Raw genomic sequence first — 5,139 nt, 5'->3', positions numbered from 1 at the left:
ATCTTCCTCAACACGTTATTACCTTTTTTATCACAGCCATCATAGTGGCTGCGATATATTGTGGTTTTGTTTTTATTTTTTTGTTTTATTTTATTTTATATGTGGTTTTTTGTTTTATTCATTGTGGTTTTGATTTACATTTCACTGAGGCTAATGATACTGAGTCAATTTTTCTCCAGGTACCTTTAGCCCCAAAAATTCATGTTTTATTTTATATTCAGAAAATATTCTTCAAATATAGCTTTGTTTCATTGCTATGTTTTTCTTCTTTGGAGACTGCAGTGATGCATATACTATTGACTTCGGTCCATCGTCGAAATCTCTCACTTTTTTTCTGGTATTTTTCCTTCTTTTCCAAATTTGTTTTGGGTTCTCTTGGTTGTTTTAAATTTATTTACCAATGTTCCTTCCTGAAGTTTTAGTCTAACCTGTTTTCCTGCAGACACCATCTAATTTAGTTTTCATATCTAGACTAGTTTGACTTTTTCTTCTACTTCTTTCCTGAATTTAGTCAGTTCTCATTTTACAGTTTTCTGCTTCATGTCCATTTCTATTTTCAGTTTTTCAATGTCTGATTTTTTGTATTCTTTAGAGCTGCAGCTGCTTACTAAATGATATTTGATTCATATGAAGAATACTGTCACAGTTTTCCTCTGCTTTTTGGCTGATGGAGGAAATTGCGGTTGGTGGAGAATTTTCATTAAAATGTTTTTTTTTTATTTTGTTCTTATAGTTACTTTATATGGATGTTGGTTGCTGTTTTGTTTATTTCAAAATACCTTGGATCTGACCGTTCACGCCTGTTATCTCAGCACTTTGGGAGGCCACGGCAGTCAGATCACCTGAGATCAGGAGTTCAAAACTAGTCTGACCAACATGGTGAAACCCTGACTCTACTAAAAATACAAAAATTAGCCAGGCATGGTGGTGGATGTTTGTAATCCTAGCTACCTGGGAGGCTGAGGCAGGAGAATTGCTTGAACTTAGGAGGCAGAGGTTGCAGTGAGCCAAGATCACGCCATTGCACTCTAGCCCCAGGCTGGGCGACAGAGTGAGATACCTTCTCAAAAAAAAAACAAAAAACAAAAAACAAAACAACCTGTCAATATCAGTGGGGAAAGAGTTTCTCAAACTTCAAGGCAGTTTTCAGTGAGAATGACACTAAGTTTCAGATTTCATGGCAATAGGAATGATGTCAGACTTCAACCACATTCCCCATGAAAAACCAGACAGCTAGAGTGTCACTACAAATTTTGAAAGATGACTAAGGATGGTGACAAGTGAGCTGGCAGACAGTGACAACCTCTGGAAGACAGAATCTTCTCTGCTGGTTCCCGGGCCGCTGCTCTGAAAGTCCCAGAACATGCACCTGGCCTCTCCTGCATCCCCACTGGCTGTGCCCTGCTTCTGGCCAGAGTAGAATCCGGCTCCCAGCTCCCAAGCAGCAACAAGCCACCAGCTGGCCAAAATTTTTAATTAAAAAAAAAAAATGATTAGCCAAGCATGGTGGAGCATGCCTGTAATCCTAGCTACTCAGGAGCCTGAGGCAGGAGAATGGAATGAACCCAGGAGGTGGAGGTTGCAGTGAGCCAAGGTTGCACCATTATACTCCAGCCTGGGCAACAAGGGCGAAACTCCGTCTCAAAAAAAAAAAAAAAAAAAAAAAAATGAGTTCAAGTGCCTGCGGGAGACAAAACTCTTAACCAATGACCAATAGTTTCTTCCACAGCAGAATACAGATGTTAGTGAACCATTGCTGGTGACAATGGGTGTGGCACTTCTCAAATTATACCTAATGATTTGCCTCAAAATTTATACTTTGCTTTTCCTCAAACCAGTTGGTTTAGATATTTTATTACAATGCTTTCACCAGAACCTACAAGAATGACTTCTATTAACTGGAAACTGAAATTGATGTGGTCTCCTCGTCACATGTTGTCTGGTGACTGATCCTGACTCTCAAGAGGAAACGGGGTTGCTGGTATGCCACGGAGGCAGGAGGAGCAGCACTAGAACCCAGCAAGTCTCCTGGGCCACCTCATCATTCTCACGCCAGGGTGCAAGCTGATAGCAATGTACTGCACCACCTACAGACAATCCACCTACAGGCAACGGCCTCAAGAACAAAAGCTTGCTTAACCCAACCAGGCCAAGAATCCTGGCCAGCTGAGGGGTTACGTGAAGGAAAGGAGAAGGGAAATCATAAATGCCAATAAAGCTCCATCACTGGTTACAAAAATGAGGATTGTACCTTCTAATGGTATTTCCCTTCTTGCTGTATTACATATAAATGAAGAGTTTTTAGCTATTGCGCTTTTCTTTCATTTCTTTTCTCTGCACAATTGCATCTCAAGTCTATCAGTGATGCTTAACTTACAATTTAATTTAGTCTACACATTACAACGATGGAATAAGGATGATGATGAAACTGACAGAAGAATGGAACATCACCTACAAAAGTTGGACTCTGGGCAAATACAATAAATGGGATTTTGAGATGCCCCGCTTTGGGGAAGGGATAAGTAAATTAATTTTGTTGTAGAAGAGATACTTGCATTTTGTTGGATGGCAGCATTTTCATTTGACTTTGAAAGCATTTCTGTGAATGCTGGGCAGCCTAAGAGACGGACTATAGCAGAGCAACCTTGGGCTACCCAGCATCTCATTCTTATTTGAGAGGAGGCCCCCACACACTGAGTCTTGGCATGAGGCTAGGCCTCCCACACTAGAAGCCACAGTAGAAACCAGAACACTCTTTGCCTATTGGCAATTAGAACATAGGCACCTATCCTAGACTAGGCCAAGTAAATGGTTCTTCCTAAAACTTGAATCTTGAGTGAGAAGAGCTGAAAAATAATTCACGTCACCACCAAAGGAACTGGCATGTACTCTAATCAGAGTACCAAAGCAGGATGGCTTAGCTGGTTTCTAACATTTCCAGGCCTGGTTCTCCAGCTTTGCTGGTACAAGGAGTACAACTACAGACAGCTCCAGGCCAACTTTTCCCACGCTCAGAAACACCAAAGGAAAGAAAGCCTTTCTCCCAACCTCATTCTCTAAAATCCCAGACAAGGGCTCAGATCATCTCAGGTTCGGTCATGTGCCCATCCCTGGGGAAATCTGAGAACAAGAAGAGGGAGACTAGTTGGCCAGGCCTGGGCTCCACACCTCCCCTTCTCCACACCCATCCTGCCTTGGGAGGCCAGAGAAGTGTGGTGCTAAAGAACCATCTCACCCAGGGGTCTGCAGAGAATTCCTTAAAGGAAAAGTCTTCCTGCCAGGCAAAGACAAAAGCTGCTCACAACACAAAACTACAGAACGTCAGAACCAAAGGAAACTTGGGATTCATTCATCCTATCCTCTCTCTTATAGATGAGGAAACCATACAGGGTAGAGAACCATCAACGCTCCAGCAGGCACTGTGACTCACACCTGTAATCCTAGCACTTCGGAAGGCTGAGGTGAGAGAATCGCTTGAACTCGGGATCCACTCAAACCACCTGGGCAACACGCCAAAACCCCATCTCTAACAAAAAAATAGTAGCCAAGTGTGGTGGCATACGCCTGTGGGAGGCTACTATTTGGGAGGCCTTAATGTTTCTTTCAAGCTCCCTTCATTTAGCTTTGGTGCCCTGGTTCTCTGCCTGACTTGTTTGCCTGTTTGGACTTTGTCCAGTTTTCTGTCCAGCAGGGGTGACTTGGCTGTGGAATTAGGTGACTTCCCTGGAGGTCTTCTGTGTATAAATGCCTTCAGGTAGGCAGCAAATTCATGAAGGCTGGCTGTTACTTAATGCACGAGTGGCACTGGGGGGATTTAAATTCTTATTAAAAAACAAAAACAAAAGCAAACAAAGAAAACCTATCGATGCCCAGACAAAACCATCTGTGGACTAGCTGCTGCTGTTGTCAAAAGTTTGTGACGCCTGGGTTCGACAAAACCTCTGAGCTGTCCTGACAGGTCTGGAAAAACCAAACAAGTCCTTGTCTCCTAAACTACCTGGGACTCAAAAGCTCCATGGGAAAAAAATTGTACCCTGCACCCAGGAGGGGTTGACATTTACAGACACCTGTTTTGCGAATTGGGGAGATATTCCGCGGAAGTCAGATTGCCGAAAGTGCCGCTGAGAGAAAATCGTAGGACAGGAGGACCCCTTCCCCACGCCAGCTGGTGCTAGTTCTTCTACGCCTCCGGATTCTGCTGAGCAGTAAAAGCTAAAGGGTGGTGTCATTAAGCTCCTAAGGGATGGGATGCAGTGGCTCACGCCTGTAATCCCAGCACTTTGGGAGGCCAAGGCGGAAGGATCGTCTGAGTCCAGGAGTTCAAGCCCAGCCTGGGCAACACAGAAAGACCCCATCTCTGCAAAATATATAAATAGATACATAGATACAGATACATGAAAGCTCCTAGGTCTCATGCTGGCGGGGGAGGGAGTGTGTATCCCGGCCTCCCACAGACTGACTCTCACTTCCCTCCGACTCCATCACCGATTTCCCATCAGAGCTGGCAGCTCGGAATCGCTAAGCAGCGTCCAGTTCATTTTCACGCCCTTCCCATCTTCTGCGAGCCAGAATCCCACCACCCTCAAGGCTGTCCTCAACCACCCAGCCTGGAGAGCTCCCCTCTGCAGTGGCTCCCCGCCCCGGCCGGAGCACCTGTTAGGGCCCCGGTCCCGCCGCGGGGTCTTGCTGACGCGAATGTAAACAGAAACACAGTGAAAGGCGGTGGGACCGCCTCCTGGCGGCGGCGCTTCGGGAACCTCAGTGCGTCCAGCGTAAAATGAACAAAGGTGCACATGACTCCCGGCGCGGCCTTTTGCGGGAAAGCGCGCTCCGCGGCACCCAGCCCTAAGCACCCCACGATGACCCACCCTTTCACAAGCCCACTTGCAGCCAAAAGGCAGAGCTGAGGTCGGAGCTCCAAAAAGCGAGGGAGGCCAGCCGAAAAAAGGTCCCGACTTTCCATAGGTCAAGACGAAGTAGAGGGCGGGCTCATCTTGCAGGAGCGTCCACCTATTGGCCGAGCCCCGGACTTAGGGCTGAGACCGGCTGCGCGAGACTGCCGAAAGCTCTCCGGCGGAGGGAGAAGGGGCGGGAAGAAGGGCGTGGTCAGCGCGTCCAAAGGGCGTGGTTGGCGCTCGG

This window comes from Saimiri boliviensis, chromosome 1 (genome assembly GCF_048565385.1).
Source record: "Saimiri boliviensis isolate mSaiBol1 chromosome 1, mSaiBol1.pri, whole genome shotgun sequence".
Taxonomy (NCBI): domain Eukaryota; kingdom Metazoa; phylum Chordata; class Mammalia; order Primates; family Cebidae; genus Saimiri; species Saimiri boliviensis.
Note: the sequence above shows the minus strand (reverse complement) of the source record.